Source organism: Accipiter gentilis, chromosome 15, assembly GCF_929443795.1.
Source record: "Accipiter gentilis chromosome 15, bAccGen1.1, whole genome shotgun sequence".
Taxonomy (NCBI): domain Eukaryota; kingdom Metazoa; phylum Chordata; class Aves; order Accipitriformes; family Accipitridae; genus Astur; species Astur gentilis.
Window position 1 is genome coordinate 29,363,940 of NC_064894.1, and position 23,943 is coordinate 29,387,882.

Consider the following 23,943-nt stretch of genomic DNA (forward strand, 5'->3'; position numbering starts at 1 on the left):
TTTAATCTTAATGATCAGCAATGGATTTGGTCCCTAGAGGTCAGCATTAAACATTCTCTTAGGCTAGACTGTTGTGTTACAAGGGTGGGATAATACCTGCAGGTGTTATTGTCTGTTTGCTTTTTAAGACAGAGACATATACTTCCAAAGGGGAATTTAATATGACAGTTAGAAACAAGGCTATGATGTTCTCACTCACACTGATATACCTAATTCTCTGTGTAAGTCCAAGTTGTGAGTCAAACACCACTATACCTGAATCAGTCATCAGAACTGTCTCTCTATCCCATAATTACCTACAGAAATGAGGTATTTTCCAAGACTTTGCTTGTGTCTGTAGCTTAGACAAAATATTTTTTAAATATCTGTTCCATTACAGAAAGTCCTTCCATCACCTACCCACTCAAAAAAAAAAAAAGAGTGGAAGAGTTCACAAAACCAGAATTCAAATTATTATAATAAATGGCTTCCATTAAAAAAAAAAGGCAAAAGCAAAATCAAACCCAAACATCTCCAACATGAAATATAATTTGTAGAGTTTCTCAGAATCCTCTAGGCCATCTATTTGAGGGAATCTTTCTTCCTAGATCTGCAGTACTTTTCCTAGATAACAAATAAATAAATATATAAATAAAAGCATTGTATCCCCAGAATAACCATGGACTGTCTTCATTAGTGATTGTGTTCCTGAGTTTCCACAGGAAACTTAGATTTTTATTTTCATTTTAGAATCTGAGAAGGCTGTGGCAAGGATATCCAGGCATTGCAGCTATGACTAACCTAGTGCCAAAAGTGTTAATGATGTCAGATTTGATTTGAGACAGAAGTTGTTTATCTTGCTATGAAGATTTAGAATAACCTTAAACCTTTCCACAGTTATAGAAATGTAGAGCTAACATATATTGCTAATGTTAAAATGATGGTTTCTTACCTGAATTTTTAAACCAGTGCTAACTGTTTTGTTTTGTTTGTTTTGCTTTGCCTAGAAACCAAATATGTTTCCAAAATATTCTTTGGGTGGTTTTTTTTTCCCATGTGCTTGAGCTTTTCCCATCATTGCTAATAGGAACCTTTTCTTTTTTCAAATACTGCTCTGCTTTCATGTGCTTTAATGATTGAAAGCTGTGTACCAGCTCTATCTTTAATCTTTTTCTCTTAAGCTTGGAGAATCTCAGTAAATACACTTTCTAAAATAGAAAAAAAAAAAATTCAAAGTCAGATCAGATTAACGGGTTTGTCATTTCATGGACCATTTTTCATCTAGGAATAATAAATACAAAGTATTTTCTGATTTGTATTTCTATCTCCTGGAGCTAGAGATGCAGACTGATGAAAACCAAAAGTGTGTTATAAATGGATCAAACTCTGTGCAGACACAGTAAGGAAAGTGCAGGATGACTGCAGTCATAGAGTCCTCATGTTGTCATATTTGTTATCTGTCATGTTAAACTCTCAGAATACACAGCAAAATACACAATAATCCAGTCTGAGAAATCCTAATATATCTTTTGCCATATGTTTTTCCACTCCCTTTTTCCTTGATTTACCTAAATGCAAGAGATAGTGATGTTATGACTGAGCCTCAAAATTCTTGATGTAGGGAGCAGCAATTCATAGGAATCCCTGCATCACTTCAGGTTTTGTCTTCTTGATGTTTACATAGCTGACCATGAAAAGGTATAGCAAACTAGGATACCAGGGCTTCATGATCCTTATCCCTGTAACAGTTCTCTGCTCTCTCCAGTGATGGAAGCATTGAGTATGAACTGGAAGAACTGCATTTTTCAGAATGTCAGATGATTTTTCACAACTTGGAGCATCCTGTATCTCTGTGAGTGAATATTATGGCAGAAAGGCAAGGCAAGGAATGGAAAGGAAATGGAGAAGGGGTTAAGGAAAAGAAAGGGAAAGGGGAAAAAGCAGGAGGAAAGGGAAAGGGGGGAATAGAAATGGAAAGGGAAACAGAAATGGAAACAGAAACAGAAAGGGAAAACCATACATGGCAGAAGGTTTCTTAATTAGCAGACAGTCCTGGAAGATCTTGCATTTTCTGACCCTTTAATTCTAACTTGAGTTGGGGTTTTTGGTCAGGAGTGAGTTCTCCTTGAATTTCATTTTAAATTGACTTTTGTTTCTTGTAGCCTCAGCTATGAAGCATGAGCTACCAATCATAGATCTATGAAGTTTTACAAAATTTGGGGTGACTTAAATTTCTCTTTTGAGTCAAGATCTTGTCTAATTTTATCCTGTTTTCCACTTCCCTAAAAAGATGCCCACCTCAGCTGAGAGTGCTAGTAAAGTATTTTTCTCACAGTTTCCCCTTTCATCTTGCATAACTATAATTGGCTGTCAGACAAATCAGAAGTTAAAGATACCTATCCTTTCTGAAACATTCTTCAACAATCTCGGGTGATGCCTGGTACACCTTCAATTTGTCATATTTCCTAAATGAACTGTATCCTTTCTGGGCTTCTGGTTTCAAACAAAGACCTGCAATGCAAGAGCAAATGAATTTTCAGGTTTAGTCCATAGTTCACATTTGAAATCTGTTTGTTTCACAAACCCACCATGAAAGCTGGCAAGGGTAACAGTAGAAGAAAACCAGAACAGAGGTAATCAGGCATGATGAATGTATACCTGAAGAGTATTACATGGGCAGTTTCCACATTGCCTGCCTGTCTGCCTTCCCACAATTGCTGCCAGTGGTTCTTATATTTCTTTGAACATCCTGTTGTACGACAGTCTTATTCTCTGGCTCTCATTTTGCTCTCCCAAGGACAAAACAACTAAATATGTGGGTTTTAACCCAAGTCAGTGGAGAACCAAAGGATTTAGAGTCAGTGCAACAATACCCTTTCTTCTCTACTTGCAGCAATCCTTCTGTACAAATATTGCACATTAAAGTTATCTTCAGGAAGAAGAAAGTGTCTTGTGAATCCCTCAGTTACAGTTTTGCAGGTGAATATGTGCATGATTATATGACATGATCTCTATTTATTTTCTAGTAAAATTATAAGAGCTGTTAAAGGTAGAGAGCCTGTGGAAAAAGATAAGAACTTACTAGAAGGTATTAATTGCTGTCACAGTTATTCATGGATGAATTATATAAATTCTGCTGTAAAACTGGGTTTGTAAGAATGCAGCTGTTGAGCTGTTTTCAAACTATATAGCTAGTGATAGGCAAATCTAGCTATTCGCCAAATTGCATCACTCTACCTTTCTCACATAGGTTAACATGGATGCTAGTTTTTTTGCAGGATGAGAAAGTGTACATCTTGCTTAGGGATCAAATAATTTACTTACTAGTAGTTGAATCACCCCTCAGACTTCTTTATTATATTGTCTATTTTCCAGTAATAGTGTGCTGTTTCTCTATGTCAATTCCAGGTGTAACATGTCAACTTTTCCATTTCTTGAAGTAAAATCATAGTGAATAGTGTATAAAGACAAAAAGATGGAAGCCTTGAATGTTAACTGTCTAATGATACTATATTTAATCCGATAACTCAGGAGGACTCTATAAAAGTTACTTTTTTTTAAACCATAAGAAAAAAAAATAAAATTAGGCAACAACTGACAACTGACAGACATTAAAGGCAAAGACACATCTTGACATGGTTGATTTTTCTAAGGCCGCCTTCATCCTTATGGCAGAGAGAATTCCAGAAAAAGGATAATTTTTGTTCTGTCTTTTCCCCACCATCAGATAAACAAACCATAAGAAAATTACACAGGACTACATTTATTGAATTTATATTATATGAAATCTAGCTATACGTATACAACACTCCTCAGACACAAGTATGGCAATAATCAGGAGGCTGCAGAGCTTTACGTAATACCTGTTTGCGAGGGGTAATTCACTTGAACGTTGCAATGCCATACATACTACCTCTAATGAATAAGAGCCAGGGTTCAAAGTGAAGTCCATATCCCTCAGTTACAGTTGCTGCTTAGACTAACATACTTCTGAAGATAAAATAAAGGATGCTGATCATCACCAGGAGGCAAGGGACAATTCCCTCTGTGTGTTTCTTTTAGCTAGTTTCAAAGGTGCAGATGTAAGAGGTGCAGATGCAACAGCTATGCCTCTGTCCCCTCCTGTGTCCAAACTCCTTGTATCCTGTTGCGGAGGATCCACAGGGGAAATCACGCACAAACCAACGTGATCAAGTAAAGTCCTTTTACTACAACTTTTAGCACAGTTATATACCTTATGTGCTTGTGCATGCGCCTTATACAATACTCTCATTGGTCCAATACCCCAGTTCACGCGACGCTATCATATCCTCTATTGGCTGTGCAAGCTTCTTCACGAGGTGTCCAGCAGTTACTTATCTCATTCTTCGGCATCCAGGAGCTGCTTGTCAGGCTCTTCTTATCTTCCTTTTTCCCAGCGTACAAGAACACAGCGTCCTTGTCTGCTCCAGCACTTTGTAAACTTATGCTTCGTTCCCACCTAACGGCTGGATTGCTCACATGCCCTCGCCCAGCCAAGAAATCCTCAACAGTATCCCACAACACCCAGCCTCCACTGCCCCAAACCGGTTGCAAGGCCCAGTCAATCACCCCAACATGTAATGACCCCAGTCCTCAGCCTCTCTGTTTTCTGGAGGCCCTAATCCACCCCAACCCTTCCCTCTCTGTGCTCACACATCACTCCCTCACTTGTACAGCCCCTGTCCTCATACCTATTAAGTATCCCCAAACTACCCAGGCCTTTTCCACCTCAGTTCCCTGCATGTCCCAGCAAGTGTTGCCCATCCGTCATACCCTGTGGCTGCCTCAGGGCTAACTCCCTGCTACATTTCTGCTGCCCATCAGCTCTGCTGATGCCTTCCAGGTAGCTGCTGGGGTTGGCCCATCCTCCCCATTGCGTGTCTCCGCCACGTCTCCTGCTTTCTTGTCTGCAAGGACTTCTGCTCGTTCAAACATTTGGGCTGACTCAATGCACATCGATAGGCACCTCGAAGGAAAAATGTGGAATGTCTGGCAGTCCTATACAATGCCTGGCAGTAGACTCCTTAGAGCATGATTCAGACACCATCAAGGGCAGAAGCGAGGAGGGTGACTGCTGTAATATCGGTAATGGGCTAGAGCGGAGGCCACACGTCACTGCTGCCTCGCTGTCATCGGCTGATGTGAAGCTTGTGCCACCCTGGGCAGTTCTCACAGGGTCAGGGAGAGAGCCAGCCCACAGGAACATTGACTATTCATTTTGCACAGTAGCACTGGGGTTACGTGGGTGACACGGCAGTCACCTGCCATGGGGGAGACTTCAAGTTTTCTTTCTGCCCTGGGAAAGTCAGCCCTAAACCTCCAACCATATTAGAAAGTCATTTGACAGCAATATTCTCTTTAGAAGTAGTAATACCCTTGATCCTTCAAGCACAACCTGTTGTGCACCATAGAATTCAAGATTATTTAGACTTGAGAGAGTGGCGGTATGGCCCTGTAATTCAGAATGCGGGAGCCAAGAGTCTCAGATGCCCACAGGAAGATCAGGGGATCTGAGGCACTTTGTCTCCCTCCTTATCTTCAAAAGCCTGGGTGGAAATTGACAGGTTTGTATGAAATATCTTGATTTCTTCAAATTGATGTTTGCCAGTGGCAAACATTTCATTTGGTGAATTTGCAACCATCTCTCGTTCTCTGCGAAATGTTGAGAAAAATCTGACAAGAGATCAAATTCATGTCAAATTTCTTTTGTAAATGGAAATCTGTCAGTTCTGTTGGCAATAAGGACTAATGATTTGATTGTCACATAGAATTTGCAACAATCCAGTTCCAACAAGCTGGAAAAATTGCTAACATGCAACACTTCTTCATCTGCCTAAACATACAGATATATACAGAAAGCATTGATGTACACCAAATTCCATTATTTCGTTTTCTCTAAAATACGCATTTTAAAATAGAGATTGAAGGTCTCCCTTTTTCCACCGACAGTCACCACATCTTCTAGTTCTTCACCGACTTATTGGTATTTATCATGACTTATTTCCTTCCCACTTGTATGTAGAAATAATTCTTTAACCCTAATCAAACTATTCTTTTGAGAATCAGTTTTAGGCTGTCTTAGCCAAATTGATTTCAACAATACCATAGTTCCTCTGCACATGCTTGGCCATATTAATATACACTATCAAACATACTGAAGATCTTATCTGAAACACTTATAACTGTTCTTGCTTGTAGCTCTTAACTATTTAAAAAAAGCTTTTCCTCCTTATCAATGGAGTCATGGGTTCTTTAGAAGTTTTGTCTGTTCTTTCTTAGAACGCTTGCTATGCATCATGTATATTCCCAGAGCTGTGAAGGACGTGGAATTTCAATGCTTTCATAAATACTATATTATTAATAGTTTGTTTCACTGGAAATAGAATAAGAACATTAAAAAATATTTGGTTTTCACCTGAACATTTTGCTTCCCATTTCAACTTTTTAATTTTTTGTTAATGATTTACAATATAAAACTTCAACTGCATTTCAAAACAAATAAAAATATTTTTATCTGTATCTAAAGCAAGCTTTCCTGAAGCTGCCGATGTTCTCATGGAACATTTTTGTTATAGTAAATGAGTATTCTGCAACAGAAAATGTTTCAAAAATCTTGGTAAGTGTTTAATTGCCTTTTTGCATTTCTGTCTGTGTTATGGCATTTTGTGAAATTCCTCCATCTTACTCTGAGCTTTTGATGTTCCCTTCGTGTTCTGTTTAGACTTTGTTATCCTACACTTTGAAGAAATGAGTAAGGTAGAATAACACTCTTATTTCCACTGAGTTAATTCTGTGCAATTTCTACTGATATTTTCCAGCTGTCTTTGCAGCTGATGATGGAGGTCTTTATCCTAAACCTATGTAGTTTCTGTATGATGTGTCTTTTGCTTTTCTATTTGCATTTTCATACTGGCTTTACTATGCTTTACTACCTTCACTGCTCTCTTCTTCTTAACTTTGCTTTTCTATCTGGTATTATCACACTTTTAAAAAAAATTATACATCTCTCTTACTGTAAGTCATTAATTCATTTTCTTTAACTTGATGATTATTATTCTAGACATTTCACTTTTCTTAATTCATGACACTTTCCTGAGTAAAGGATAAAACTTGACTACCAATACTTGACAGAGCAATTAATGCAGTGCTTTTGGGGAAGATAAACTGTGCTTGTTTAATATGCTTGGCTTGTAGTAGTTGGAATTTTACTTTTCTGATTACATTGGCAGTGGAAAAAAATCAGTATTAAATCTTCAGTGTAATGTCAGATTTTACTTCTCTTTTTATGACCTCTATCTTGCCCCGTCCCTTACAGAAGAAGAAAACCAAACCAACCTAAGTGTATGTTATTGGACTATGTTAAAGCTTGAAGGTTTGGGGTTTTTCCTTTTAGTGTGATTTAAGCTATCAAAGTAGGTGGCCTAGTTGCTCAGCATACTATTCTCTGACTCATAGCAGCTGATTGAGTGAAATGATATGAATTTTCTTCCTGATACTATCAGACCATTTCAAAAGTGGTATAAAATGGGCATGTCTGCTCAGAGGAGCCCCAGGAGTTAATTTTTTCCACATAGGAATCAAACAGAAACTCAAATAAAGCTTGCCCTTTTTTTTTTCCTTAATTCATGTTACTTTCTTCCCTGTGGGATGGAATCTTTTTGTTCAGTTCTTTAAGGGAGAAAATGGTTTTGTTTTTCTCATTGGAAATGAGGGTCTCCACAAATGCTAAACTTGTGTGGGGCTGTGAATCATGCTCTGAGAAACCTCTTGCCCTATTTTGGTCTGTCTTCAGGGAAAGGCAGCAGACTTCCAAGATTTACTTCAGTGCCCTTGAAATCAGAATCTGGATCATCCTGATTTTTAGAGTTGGGGGACCTCAGCTCATAGAATCACAGAATCAGAGAGTGGGTGAGGTTGGAAGGGACCTGTGGAAATCGTCCTGTCCACTCCCCCTGCTCGAGCAGGGTCAGCTATAGAAGGATGACCAGGACCATGTCCAGCGGAGTTTTGAGTATCTCCAAGAATGGAGATTCTTAAGCCTCTCTGGGCAACCTGCGCCAGGGTTTGACCACCCTCCCCACAGTGAAAAAGGGTTTCTTGTGTTCAGATGGAATTTCATGCATTTTAATCCATGTCCATTGTCTCTTGTTCTTTCACTGGGCCCTACAGAAAACAGTCTGGCTCTCTCACCTTCATTCCTTTTCATCAGGTAAATTCCTTTCCCTGCTTGGTCAATGAGGAGTCTCTCCCTCCCCTGTCATTTCTCAGGACTGCTGTGGGGAAGAAGGATCTCCACAAACGCCTGAGTTCATCTGGCCCTGTGAATCAGACTTTAGACAATGGTTAACACACCGTGGGCAACTAAGAAGCACCAGTCTCATAACACAGGCAGTGCCTTTTGGGGAAAAAAAAAGGAGACTGGAATGAAAAAAGTAACACATGAATCCTTTTATCTGAAATTTGAGCAGGTTATAAATATTCTCTGTGTGTCATTGCTCTGTAACTCAGAAATGATAAACATTAATAGAAGGTAGATTTAAAGAAGCTGTGATAGCGTCTGCTTGTGCTTGACTCATTCTAAACCACCTGTAGTAAGTTCCTGTTCTTCAAATTTAGTTTCAAATTGCAAGCTCAAAAAAATGCCCTGAACTTAAGAGAGTGGAATTTCTCTTAAAATTAGGTCACAGGAAAAGGGATCTGAATCATTAAACGACACTATGCATAACAGAAGAGGAAAATCAGAATGTGATTATGTAATGTTCCAGCCTTTTCAGAGCTGAAAACTGAATTTTAGTTAACTGAAAATATCTTTTGGATTTGGAGTAAAGCAAAACACAACTGTCAGCACAAATATATGAATCTTTGATAAACTCATCTCTCAGTCCCTATCATATCCTGTGCTCAGTGCACACAGAGACTTTCACAAAAATGTCAAGGGAGTATTCATTCCAAAGACTGCATAGATATATCAATTTATTACACGTCACTGAGTCCAATAGTTCAAATGCTGAAAATTCTGATGTATATTTAGGATAAAACATACCATCAGAAAATATCCATCTAGATGGTGAAATCAATTGAGAGAAATATTATTACTGATAGAACAGGGGGTTTTGTGATGCAAAATGCTTTGGAGAAAACATTGAGGTTTGTTAACAGAAATAAAAAGGGGATGGGGAAAGCATAGCGAGATGAAGACATAATTGTTCAAAGATGTTAAAAGTTATTTTTATAGGACAGATTGTTAGAGAAAATAAAATATTTATGCTATTTATTTGGTGATCTGCTATTTCCCAGAGTTCAGTTCATCCTTTTGCATAATGTAAAGGTATTTACAGCAAAAATATTTTTAATTTAATCCGCCTGTGCTTTTTATCAAAATCACTGTACTTCTTAAATGGCCTTATGGTGTTTGAGAACTTAAGGTGTATATATTTCAAATTGCTTAAGGGTTGGAAATCTGCCGCCTAGAAGCACAATGTAGGAGTTTGTAGTGATGCATGAAAAATACATGTAGCCCAGCTGTGAAGCAATATGGGAGACAGCTAAGATACATGTCAGCGAAACTGGAAATTGAAAAGCTAGTTAAAATCATAATATCCCTCAATGTAACCTCAATGTCTCTGTGTAGTGGTTTTATTTGGATTTTACAAGTTCCCTCTACATGTGTATATTCATTGAAATAAGATCCAGTTATGTTCAAAAGTAGAACTCTTATGTTTAGAGTTTTCCACAAATTATAATTGTGTATCTTCATTTATGCTAACATATCCTTTTCATTAATGCAAATGCAACCTAAAGATGTTGGGAAACAAAGCTCTCTATTCTTTTTACCACTTTACTGCTCCTTGACTTTGGGAAAGCCATTTGATACTTTGGATGAAAATTTTGAAGAAAGGGTCTCTGAAGTTTGGCTCCTACATATTTCAGTGCTGGTGACACGGTTTTAGAGCTATTGAGTGCAGCTCGTTTTTATGTTATCATTTTATCTCTATCGAACATTTTGACATAATCTTTTGCTAAAATTTGCAGAGGAGTGTTTTGTCTTCCCAGTGAAGGACTGGAAATATGACACTTAGAAACACTGGTTTTGGTTGAAAATTTGGAGAGATTTCCTAGGGATACATTTATGGATACATTCAATGAATACGTTTGCCTAACGGAAATTATTTTTCCAGTTTAAAGGGTTTAGGGGATTTTTTACCATGTCTGTGCTATGATCAGTCCAACAGCAACGATTGCTCCCTCTTGGCTGGCTCTTTCTCTCATACGGAAGGAAGTATGCAAATAATATCAATATTATGACTGTGTACTTTATACTTGGATGATTTCAAAACTCTTGCATATTTCAGAATGCTATCTGCTACAGGGGCTTGTTGAAGGCAAGAAAAGGAGGACATAATGCAAAAATGCAAAAGCATTCCCTGCTTCTCTGTCTTTCTTAACACGGATTCAGAGGAGTTATAACCAATGAAAACTAACAATGCAATAGAAAGTCTAGTTAGCCATACCTATGCAAATAATGTTTTACACTGTGCCAAAATTAATTGTGTATGTAAATGTGAATACTGTAATAATGGTACAGTAGATGGAGCACTGGCATGACACATCTATGGTGATTTAAATCTAACCTGAGGTTTTAACCACAATTAGAAGAGTGTTTTAGGGTTATTACCTGTTAAACAGTAGTCCACCGTTATCTTTAATAAAGAGAACCTAATTTATCACAGTTAGGCTTAATTGGCAATTCTCAGTCTGTGTTCAGCAGAATATCAGGACTGAGACAGCATGGACAATCACTTTATTCCTTCCATCCCCGAAGGTGATTTTCCTCAGGTCATTTCCAAACTCAGTGATAAACAGTATGAGGATCTCATTTCAAAAATTTACAATTATGAATTCTGCATCAGTAGCTATCATACATTTAATTCTTCCCCAATTTAGGCATTCTAGGCAGTTCAGTTAGCAGACGGGACACTTCAGTCAGAAGATATCTCAAAGTGTATGACATTAGATATGCAGAAACTGAGAGGATATGCTTTATAATACTTACATTCATGAATAAGATTATATTGGTGAGTGCTGGTGAATACTATGATGGCAAATCTTTGTATGTTTAGAGAGAAGAAATAAAAGCTTACACTATCTTCAATTTTGCAGCCTAGTCTGTCCATCACTTGGACTTTATTTCTGGAGAAGCTGTAACCTCATTCAAGCTTTTTCTTCTGTTCTGGAATGATTGAAATTCTATTCCAGCACTGCTGAAAGTGTTACAAAACTGCAGCTTATGCACAAATGGCTCAACTGACTTCAGTGCATTTGTTTGTCTCAGAGGGCATCCTTTCTTATCAGCTGCATTTAACTTTTACTGATTATCTGCTATAGCAAAGTTTTTTATTTTTTTTCAGCAATCTCTGTGACCCAGCACTGACAAATGCAAAATGTTCACAGGCAAAGAAAAATCTCTGGCACAGGTCTGGCACAGGTCTGCCTGTCATTTGTGCAGTTGCTTCATGGGAACAAGGGAAAATGTAGGAGAATTAATATATCTAGTTTTTATTCCTTTCAGTATGTAATTTCTGTGTTTCAAATCCTGCCAAATGTTGTTCTAGATCAGGGTGAAGCATGAAACATGGCTCTCTTTCAGAAATAAAAAGAAAGGTAAACTCCTGGCCTAGCCTATGATATGTTCAGATTGGACTATTCTAAAGGACAATCATATTCCTAAGAATAAGACACTAGATGTAGACAAATAATTACCTTTGTATTACTTGCAATATAGTAATTGCTCTCTTCTGGAAAAATTAACGTGAAGTGACTTCACGTATACAAGACTGGCTTACTGAATTTGGTATTAAAGATACCTATGGATAGTGATAACATGGTTGGAGGACCAATAAAATCTGCCACCCTTTCCTCGTAGTGAACGCTTGAGCAAGAGCAGTATTACGTCTCAGGATAAGTTTTGTGTTCAAATTATACAATTTTTAAATTTTCTTTCAAATACAATGAGTGACCAGAACAGAAATGAAGTGTTTGTGTTTGTGGGCCTTTTTGTTCTTAAAGGAAACATTGAGAAGCTATAATTTCTTCTTGGGATTTAAACACAGTATTCACTTCCAGATGCTGTTCTCTCTAAAAATCCATTTCCATTACACCAGCATCACCCCTTTCAGCCTCTGTTAGCACACTTGTTCAGCGTCAGAAACATACACTCGAACCTTAAGAAAAGTAAAAATAGATGCAGATGTGGGGAATGCCACCACATATTTTGATAACAATAAAATATTATACGCCAGAATTTATTGTTTTGTAAACTGATGGAATGAGAATCCTCAAAGCACATGAATGCAAAGTATTCAGTATCTGAAGAAATTTATATAATGAAGAATCAATATTTTATTCTTTCACTTGAGATATAAGAGCTGTGCCTTGAAATGTGCTGGTTTGACCTATGAGCAATGGAGAATTTATACAGTCTCTTCAGTGCAGTAACAACACAATACATTTATATAGCATCTTCCCTAAAAGAGTCACAAGGGGCCTATCTGTGATCTTTCAGCATGTCAAGCATACTGGCTCTGACTAATTTTTAGTGGTGAAAGGAAAAATGAATGTTGTTTAGGTCTCCTAGACAACAGTCCATGCTTCAAAAGTAAACTATGCAATAGGTATATATTTGATTCAAATCCAGGATTCAATTTGGGAGTGAAAGAACATGAGTATTTGGCATTGTTTGCCTGGGCTGCTTCAAATGGACAAATAAAATTCAGCCAGGCTTCAGAATTATTCAGTTCTGATAATATAGTGGGTTTTTATAGATATCTGGACAGAAAAATTTCTCCTCTGGTTTTCTTATAGAAAAATTAATTCCATTAATTTTAATTTATTGATCTTTCATATAACATAACAATGATGTGTTCTATGCATAAATTCTATTTTCATAATGGGCAAATGCATACTATAAACCAACAACTAGTAATGCATTTCTTTGTTGTTCTCTAGATATTATTTTTAACAAAACATTATTTTCCATCTTTTTGGACCTATATTTCTCCTTACGCGTAATTTAACTTACCTGATAGATGTCTGCTAGCCTCAGTTGCCAACCCAGGTACCATAGTAATATGAATTAGACTGACATTTTTGTAACAGGCTACAGAAAGGGGAATATTCTCCACAGAAAGTAATAAAGAAGTCATTAAATCAACAGTGCTTTCCTATACACTGATGATGACATCTCTGAAGCCACATTTATGAAACAACCTCAGTGTGACTTCTAGCATATATTTTATCATATATAAACATTGTTTTGCAGGGTTGATTTGAACAACACTGCATGGATTAACTAACTAAATGAACTGATTTTCAGCTGCATCAGATTTCAGGTGAAATTCCAATTAGCTGAGCCAAATTTAGCTAAACATTTTTTCCAGGACTATTCCTTGGGGAAAGAGGGAAGAAATCAACCAAAATACTCTAAATGATAAATAATAAAGACAATTCTTCAGTGGCATTTTATCCCGAAGAAATAAACTTTCAACATGAATTGTTGAATTTTGGCAGTGGAAATTGAATCAAAGGCTCCACTCTGCCTATTAAATAATGCTAAAGTAACATAAAGAAAAAATTGTTTTCTATGAAAATTAATGTTTGAGGTTCCCCAAATTAAGAAAAGCATTTTATGATAATTTGCCTCCAAACTAATATTGCTTTTCTCTAGCAGGCAAAATAATTGAGTCTGCTTCTTTATCATTTTCTCTTTTAAAAATTTGTCATAGCCACAACCACTAAAGTTTAAAAATACTAATTCAAGAATCCATAAAATTTAAATTATGCCTGTATAAAATTAGATGGGCTTGCCAACTTATTTTTCATTTTAAATACTTTATGTGAATATGTAAGTAGATATGCTGGTTTGTAAATTAAAATGTGACACAGATAGACATTTTAGCAAGCAGTCTGAGTAGAAAACAGACCTCTTTAGTTGCCAGTCTGTATTCTCTCATTTTCTTTTGGAAGCAAATACTTGCCATATTTACATATCTGTGACAATTCTAATGCAAAATAATTAGATAATTGTAATTAACAGGTATCTTTTTTCTCTCATTAAAAGACTTGATATATCTTTCTAGAGCAGCTTATTGGCTGTCAAAATTGGCCAAGTAGCCTTTTCCTGTTGAGGAATGTCTGCAGGAACCATTCTACTGCTGAAAATAGTTTCAAAGTTCTTTCAGCTGTTTCATCTCAATGTTAAGTGCAGCATAGTTATCCATAGGAAATAAATTTAAATTATTTGGTTTATGGCATTTTTACTGGAAAGCATGTCCACCTTAAAATGAGAAATGAAAAGGTAAAGTCAGAATAAGAGATAAGATTTAAGCCAAGTAAAGCAGTTGATAGTAAATTACTAGTACTTTTTAGATGAAATCACTTTAAAACGTATGTATAAAAAATGACTCTTTTCTTCCGTCATACCAACTTTCATAGTAGTGTAATTCTAGGGTTTTTGGAGGATTTTTATAAAATCGCATCTCAAGCCTCTGTGCCATAAATCCCTGACGTGAAGAAAAGAAAACCCTCGTAACTTCAGTGGGACTCTCTCCTGGTATTCTGATATTGGACGTTTGCATGGGGAAGGGGTGGGAAAGGGTAGGGTGTGGGATCAGTGCCTAAATAAGAAGAGCATCTAGCTCAGTGAATTAGGGAATACAAAGCATGACAGACTGTCAAGTCCCTGACAGTTTTCTTGTTGCCCCCACCCCATGGGAGAGCTGTGGCCTGACCTGGAGTGTACAAATGCCGTACGCTCTTCTACAGTTTCCAAGCTTCACAGCAGCGTGTCAGAGGCTGGTGCACAAGAGCAGACCAGTCTGTAGGCTGCTAACTGCTGAAAGCTGGAAGAAGGCACCAGTGAAGAATGACTGGATACGTGCGTGCACATGTTCTCCTCTGAAGCTTCCAAACCTGGTCTTTGTCGTAAAAAAAAAAGCAGTGGATGCTCTTGCGGTTGAGTGTTGTATGGATGGAGAGGGTTTGTGTGCACTCTCTGGGAGCTGAAAGCTCAAAGCAATACTGCATATTCAGGCACCAAAATGCTATTCAAGGCTTTTTTGAAGGTAGAAGGCTTTGCAGTAGCACAGTCTTCATGTCGTATTGGCACAACTTAACTTGTGTCTGGTTATATTTAATGACAGACTGTTAGAAGAACTTCAGAGTACACGTGGTTTAAGCGCTGACATTTGGCCACAGATGCCACTGTGAGATCCCAAATAGCCATTGCAAATAGCTAGAGTATTAATGGGGAATTAAATCTCTTCCCAGTAAAAGATGGAGAGAGCATCTTCTTTTATGCTTCCCTGCCCTGTCTGAACTACTTCCCTTTTATAATGGCTGCATTTCTGCCAACTGCCTCGTCTTTCCAGCCAGGAACTATAAAAGCAAAGCATCCTTGCCATTTGGGAAAGATGTTGACAGGAGGTAGATGCAATGATCCCCTGCATACTTATGGCATCAATTCTTTCCCAGCAGCATCACATATGAATAAGTGACTGACTGCCAAATGCCATTCTCTGGAATGGAGACATTTAGACAGTACTGGAGAGTCTAGTCTGGATGCCTAAATCAAGAAAACTCAAGTTCTCATCTCTGCATAAGAATGAGCTTAATTAGTATTAAAGCCGAGTTTATTACTAAAAGTAAGTGGACTTAAACTAGGCATTGAAATGAAAGTTCACACTTTACAGATAAACTTCTCCGATACCTATGGTACATAGGAATGACACAAGTTAAAAGCGTTATATTCGGCACTGAGTTGACCATTGAATTTAATGAGAATACATTTTCTGAGCCTAAGAGGACAGCATGGATCAATCTTTGGTCCTGAAAGTTAAGCAATGCATTTCAGTTTCAAGTGACTGCAGGAATTCTATTAAAATTTGGGTAAGACTTCCAAGTCTTTCTGTGCCTAAGTAGAATATCATAATATCAGACTATCCTCACTACAAAATGTAGTGAGGATAAATGCACTGAAGTGATTTGGCTTTTCAAACATTACACAGTAGGCCTGGTAAGTCCCATCTACAAAGTGAAAGCTGTGTTTTCTCAATGCTCAATTTGGGCATGCAATGTGTGTGTCACTGTAATGCTTGGCACACCAAGCAGATGGTAAAACAGCTCTGCAGGTGTCAGGATACAGAATATACAAGGATGGTTGAGCTAAACAGCTGAGAACTCCCACAACATACAAGCGGTGAAGCCGCACATGAGTTCAGGTCGTTGTACTTTAAAAACTGTAGTACATCTTTATTTTAGTAATAACCTATTTTGCATGGATAAGAGTAATGCAAATGATAACATTTGGAAAGTTATATTGTAATGTAGGTACAGTTGCCATGGAAGTCCTTGAGCCAGCGTGTTGGACAGCACGTGCCAAACAGTGCCTACTAGCTCTTAGGCAATTGCAATGTCACTGCAGAGGCAGCTATTTGAGAAAATCAAAATTATGGTATCCTTAGGCCCCTCAAACTCAAACATTGGTTGTCCATTGGAAGCAAGTTCACTCTCCTGGCAGGAATTTGTGTAGCTTCTCTTTCTACATGGAGTGTCACAGGGTGTCAGACCTAAAACTCTTCCCTGTTCTCGCCTTCTGTGCAGCCTGTGTTGCCTCTGAACAACTGTAACTTTTCAGTGAAGAAAGAAACACATCCTTAGAAGATAAGGTTTAGAATAAAAATGGCAAACATTTCACACTGTGTAGAGGTGTGATATGTTACAAGTAATCTTGGAAGAAATGCAGTAGTGGGCAGAGTGCAGGTGGAGTGTTCAGAGCTGCATGTATAATTCACACTTAGTGTGGTGGGTGCTACAAAAAAAAAATCAATACATAAACTCGAAGGCAGATGGAATTTATCACATATCTCTGCTGTTTGTCACCTGAATATCACGGGTACGTATAGATGCATCTGTATAATCTAATCTTATTTTCCTTCTACAAACACATAGTAAATGCTTATTAATTCCTGTACACAGAACTCAAAATGTTTAGTGTAAAATATGACTAGGATGTTGTGAGGTTTTAGCTGGAGATAACTTGCATAGTGCCAGAACAAAATGCACCTTTTCCGAATATCATGTTTACTCCTCAATGAGACATCTGTCCCATCAGGCCTTCATTTTGGATAGCTCATTCTGTTGAAAGATACAATAATTACTTAAACCATAATAAAAATTTACAAGACAACAAAACCTATTGTCATGGTTTAACCCCGGTCAGAACTAAGAATGACGCAGCCGCTCACTCACTTCCCCTCCACCCAGTGAGATGGGGGAGAGAATCGGGGGAAAAAAAAGTAAAACACGTGGGTTGAGATAAAAATAGTTTAATAGGACAGAATGGAAGAAAATAATAATTATAATAACAATAATAAAATTACAATAATAATAAAAGAACTGGAATATACCAAACAAGTGATGCACAATGCAATTGCTCACCACTTGCTGACTGATGCTCAGCCAGCTGCAGAGCAGCGATCCACCTCTCCCAGCCAACTCCCCCCAGTTTCTATACTGGACATGACATCCCATGGTGTGGAATACCCCGTTGGCCACTTTGGGTCAGCTGCCCTGGCTGTGTCCTGTCCCAACTTCTTGTGCCCCTCCAGCTTTCTCGCTGGCTGGGCATGAGAAGCTGAAAAACCCTTGGCTTTAGACTAAACATCACTTAGCAACAACTGCAAACATCAGAGTGGTATCAACATTCTTCTCATCCTAAATACAAAACATAACACTATACCAGCTACTAGAAAGAAAATTAACTCCATCCCAGCCAAAACCAGAACAACTGTAATAAAAAAATGACAAGACAACAAAACCTATTAAGAGTAGCGGTCCTTATAGCACCCTAATTAAATATATTATGCTTCATTTCCATAGCTAGGCCAAATGCCAATTTCTGAAAAGTAGAGCATTCTGGTTTTGCCATTTGATTGAGATCTGCAGAGTAAATCCTAAAAGAATGAGGAATGATTGAGATATCCATGTATGTTCTTGCTATGGTAAATAAAAAATGGCCTTTGGGGCTTTGATATGATATTGAAAAATGACCTATTAAAGGGGAACAGTAGGAATTTGAATTACAGTATAAAATTTTCAGTTTTCTGAGAGGGACCTTCCTGCTAGTTTAAATTGTAAACACCTGAAAATCCAGTGTAAATTGATGTTGTATTTACTGTGTAGCAGTCACTTTAATATGCTTGCCTTGAAGCCTCAAAAGCAAAATCCTGTGTATTAATACTATGACTTCAGAAAAGCGGGGAGAAAAATAACCATTGATGCTTATAAATATGAAGCCTGCAGAGTATAAGCAAAAGAAATTTATAGAGAAAACCTCGAACAATTCCTACAGCAACATCAGCCTAGCTTCATTCTGAACTGTTGAGCCAGAAATGTGAGAAAATGAAGTGACTGAAGCCTGTCAGAAAAGAAAAACAGCTAGTGGAGTGATGATATGAATCCGCAGACGGCAGCATTGAATCCACTATCTTCACCGCATTGATTAAAGACTGTTACTATTCAGGTGAATTGAAACCTTCACTGAAGCCATGGTGGAGATGAGCACAATAAAAAGTTGTTTGTCATTTGTAACTCAGTAGGACTCTGAAGTAAGGAACGGATTTCTTCTTTTTTTGCTTCAGCTGAGTTATATTAGGTGGCTCACTGTGTATGTTTCTTCCTATAAATACCTTGGTTTATGGTACATGCTAGCAATCAGATTAGGTAAGACCTACAACAAGGCTAGACTTTCTAAATATAGCACTATCCTATTGCTATAGCTTATAGCTTCACTTCATCCAGTTTGCATAAAACACTGCATCACATTTAGCCTCATTTGAAGATGAATCTGAACCTTGCAGACACCCCAGGTTTCAACACGCTCTGCTCTCTCCTGATCCAAGCTGATGTTGGTATTTCATGCCAATTGCGATAGAAAACAGTTAGACCTTTCTCTTGACAGAAAAGATTTCAAAATCTTTTCAGTAGTTTAAACTTAAGGGTGTTTGGTTTTTTTGTAAGAAGACAGCAATTTTTATTAAACCTTCATCTTTTTAGCATTTCACAGCTTGAGGACAGATTAACTGATCAAAGTCAGAGACATCAGCCCCGGGATATTCCTGTAGCCCAGATGACTGCCAGGGAGGAGGTATTTACATGGAGCTTTTTTCCTGATTCAGAACTGAGTACCTAAGCTGGGTCTCCCACATTTCAGTCACACCTCCTACGTATACAGCCGCTTGGTGCTATGAGTAGATCTTCCCAACAACTTGTGTATGAGCTGCTCTGTTTGGAATAGATAGTTCAGGGAAGATATTTCAAAAGTTAAGTTTGACTTCGTCTGCCCTCAATTCAATGAAGACAGTCTTCTTGCCATAACAAATCTTACTTTAATACCATTATTAAATATATGATTCATGACAGGCTGGACCTGTAAACGTGAGGTATGTGGAAAATGCCCAAACAGCATGCCAAAAAAAGCCCAAAAGAGTAATCCAATATTGGAGGTTTGTCAAGAATTTGACATTTGTTTGAGATGCAGCAAAATGCTATAATAAATCTTCGTACTGCCTTAATGTGAAATAAGACCTGTAGTTTACAGCATACCACAAAGAATGGCTTGGCTATACTGTCAGGAACATACCAGAGCAAACCTCTGCTCTGTCACTCATGTATGCATAGTAGCAGAAATCAGATAAAGAACATTCACTGAAGTTTAAGGGTAAAATAATGATTTCTTCCAACAGTTCCTGAATTAAGTCGGCACTATTTTAAATCCATGAAGTTCAATTAATTCAGAATCCTTTTTGTCTCTCAGTCAGTTATAAAACAGAATATAGATTTTGTTCCTTATCCCTCAAAAAAAAAAAAAAGTGAACCAAACCCCCTTCTAATTTCTGTGAAACTGCTTTGAAATATGACTTATAATAGTAGTATTTGACAAAGCATCCTCAGCCTGACAAAATCAACAAACCCAAAATAATCTACTATGTTACTGTCTTGCCTCTACCGAAGAGCTTTCAAAAATCAGTGGAGAAATCCCTAGTGATTTTAGAAGATAACCTCCTTTAAGCAGTTGAAAACTCAGCTTTTTCTATATGCTTTATCCTCTCTCAGTACTTTTTTGGCATCACGGCAGAAGCGACCTGAAACTTTCAGGCGGTATTTGGTGATCTGTTGGAATATGAAGGCTGTGGTTTGCGTTTGCAATGTGAAGTTATAAAAGCCAATAATTGTTCAGGGCATTGGATGGAAGGAGTTTTTGTCTCAAATGACATCAGCTAACAGTACCATATGATTTCAGTAAGTCCTTACTCTTCATGGAATAAAATTGTGAGTAACTCGGCATTCTCTGGTGTTAGTTTATTTAATTAAATATTATTATTTAGAATTTATTAAGTTATGATTAAAAAATCTCTCTCTAGTATTTTGTAGGTTGTTGAGAATTTTTTCTCTTTTACTGTTTAAAATTGTTTGTATCATTCCAGTTGACTTTATCCGTCCTTACCCAAAGCTTTTTAACTATAGCAGAAAAATGTCAATCCTACTAATGCAAATTCACATAACTGGCATAAAGCCAAAGCAAACTGGCGATTGCATATTCCTAGTTTATATCTGGTGCACCTGAATGTAGTTAAATGCAAATTGTTAGTTAAAAACAAAATACTGATGAAAGACTATCCCTTCAAAGTAGTTTCCCTAGTCACACAATTTTGCAGGTTTCTGCAAGATCTTGAAGATGAAAAATGTCCAAAAAGAAAGCCTGGCCAGGCGCTCGGGTCCGCTTCATTCCTTCCACATGAGCTGACCTTGCTTTGTCAATTTAAGAAACTCATTACCTCAATGAGTTATTCACATGGTAGCAACAGATAACATAAACTAGATCGCTAGCCTTCTCTGTCAGCTAGAATGTCAAGCATATATTTCAGTGGTGCCGTGTATTTTCCAACAACTACCAATTAACCTTAAGGTGAAATTCAAGATGTTGGTACATAACCCTAGCTGTTTAACATCCCATTTCCTGCAAGACAGCTTTTCAGCCTCTGCATAGCTGTGTTTCCAATGTTTAGTTATCCATCCCATGGGTAGTGAGGTTAGAAGTCACATGCTATTCGTAGTGCTGGGCTCATATTTCTGGAATTGATCCTTGCTGGGTAAGTGTAAGCGTAACTATTTTTAGAATATGACATAAGCTGTGAGCCCTAGTTAAGTTTTCTACTTTCCATCCCTTGCCATTTAGATTCCTGACAATTTCTTTTCAATTCCTTGATCATTCCAGGGAGTTAGTTCACTTGCTGCAAGGGATCACATGGTAAAGTATTCGCTATCATAGACAGAAGTGCTCCTTGTGATTTTCTTCATGTTTAAATCCTATCAGGATCCCAGATCATGGAATGGGAGTTTTACAAATGTGCATCTTAATAATTATAAATAAAATTCTTTAGGACCTGTGCTACTGTATAATTTTAGGAGGAAAATTCTCTGTGCATCTTAAGCAAGGAGAAAGAACAATGAGTCAGTCACAATACAGGTAGTGAGGAAAAATGGAACTTCTTTCACAGAAATGTGAATATTTGATATGGTCTGAAGCAGTTACTACTGATCTTTGAGAGAAAAGCTTATTAGTAAGCCCACCCAACCGCTCACACCAGTGTGTGTGATACCTTGCAATAGCTTAAGTGGGAGAGAATTGAGAGATGAGACTATTCTGTATCTGCCAAATTTGAGCTTCTTATCACCTGTAATAAATTTCGTGATGATACTCATTTTTACTTCTTCACTTTCATTTACCTTGTATAAGATATAAGAATGAACAAAAAAATCTCAGCAAATGCACCTTTTGTCTGTTACTGTGTCTGTGGTTAGGCAATGAATATTACAGCAGAACAAGTACACTTATTTCTCCCTGTGTATCCTCCCAGCTTCACTTAATCAATATTTTAAGGAGTTTCTGAACAATTTGCATCAGTTAATTTTGTTCAGTAGCCTATAATGAACCTTTCTTCCATAAATTTCTGTGGTAACTTTTCTAGTCCATTTAAAATTCTGGCATTCAAAGAACCTGATAGCAGTGAACTCCACAACTGAAATGTGGTGAGTGTAAAGTCCTTCCATTTTTGTAGTTCTCAATTTCATTTAGCATCCCTAGTAGGAGAAATAATGAAAAAAAAAAAAAATTCCTATTCACTCTTTCATCATATCTGTCATTGCATATAAGTTTATAGCCCTGTCTTCTCCAGGCTGTAGAGACACAGGCTGTCAACTTCTCCCCTCCACAGTTATAGCTTCTTCTCTTATGGAAGCCATTCCACTTGTTTGATCAGCCTTATCCCATTTTCTGCAACTTTTCAAGTTCTTCTTTCAGCTTCATATATTTGAAGATCAGGTAAGTAAAACTGCACATATTATCCATAGTAAGGCTGCACCATGACTTTGAAGTGGCATGGTGACATTTTGGGTTGTTCTCTATTTCCTTCTAATATTTTCTAGCATTTTATTTGTCTTTTAAGTATCTCTGAGTATTGAGCTGAGATTTTCAAAACTATCCCCCAAGTGCTCTTTCTAGACTAGAAGGACTAGAAATACCCAGATTAGAAGTTACCTTCAGGTTTTATCAACACTGAATTTCATCTGTGATTTCATTGTTCTGTTATTCAGCATTGCCATATCTTGCAACTCTGTTGCACATCTCTGTTCCAGTTCTGATTATCCTGATTATTTTTTTTTTTTTATTGTAGAAATTAGGAAAAGTTTTGAAGTGTTAGACATTTGCACATACTGCATGTATTCATTCTTTGGTGAATGTAACTTGGTTCAGGTGATTTGTTTCTATTCAGTTTATCATGTATTCACGTACTTTACCACTTCATTCTAAAACCTATTATACTGACTTGCCAGTCTACGACATTTTAGAATCATGCTCAAAAGAAAAAAGAAAGAAAAGAAAAAGAAAAAAAAAAAAATCCTTGTAGCGAGCTCCTTCAGAAAGAAGGAATTAGTGTAGTTTTTCTGCTGTGATCTTGTCTTCTTTGAGTGCTCATACAACACACTGATCATCTACAGGCCCTGAAAACTTTTTGGCTGATTGAACTCTTCTAATGAGTCTAGAAAAAAATGGTTCTTTTCTGAGTTTAATGCATTTACAAAGTACTTCCTCACACTCTCTTTTTGGCCTGTGTTGTCATGCTTTTGCATTTAACCTTCCAGATATTATATTATTTCTGTTCTTCGAGTTCGGACACAAATTACAATTTCCGAAGGATATCTTTTACTGCTAATAGCTTCTTTTATTTTTTTTTTTTGGTCTGCTTGTAATCTTACTGATGAGTGTTTGTTGTTCTGACTAGCATAGTTTTTTTGGGGGGGCACACAAACTCTCTAGAATTTATGTAGAGTTGGACAACAGACAGCAAGCCAAGAGTAAGTCACACCGAGCGCCTGGGTCGATGCACCACATCACTAGCTAATGTAGGCACACCCGTTGTTTACTCTGAATCTCCTTGCTGTGTTTTGAGCACTACCCATGAGAACAGCAAACATTTTATCTTTTAAGCTTTTCCTTTTCATTTGTTTTTAACAGACATCCTTGCTTTCTCTTTTAGAAATTAAGTATGGCTCTGTGAATTTTATTTTTTGAGTGTGTTTCCTCCAAGGATGAATATTTTACTGTGACTATTAGAAAATGGGTCTTATAGCCGTTATGCCTTAAATCAGATTCTGAACAGCTATACCATTTAACACAAAATGCCATATAATTTATATATATATGAATATATACATAACCTGAATATAAATAATTTGAAAAATTAATTTACCTAGGAATGGAAAATATCAAAGACAGGATTCTGCACTGAAAATTAGTTATAAAGTCTGCTAAGATGATAGAACACC

At 37.3% G+C, this 23,943-nt stretch overlaps 1 protein-coding gene across 2 annotated transcripts in view; it reads left to right on the forward strand.

Annotated features, from left to right (window-relative positions):
* Positions 1-23,943, forward strand: part of NKAIN2 (sodium/potassium transporting ATPase interacting 2) — a 559,539-nt gene that overhangs the window by 337,508 nt on the left and 198,088 nt on the right. The gene's annotated exons all lie outside the window — the stretch shown is intronic.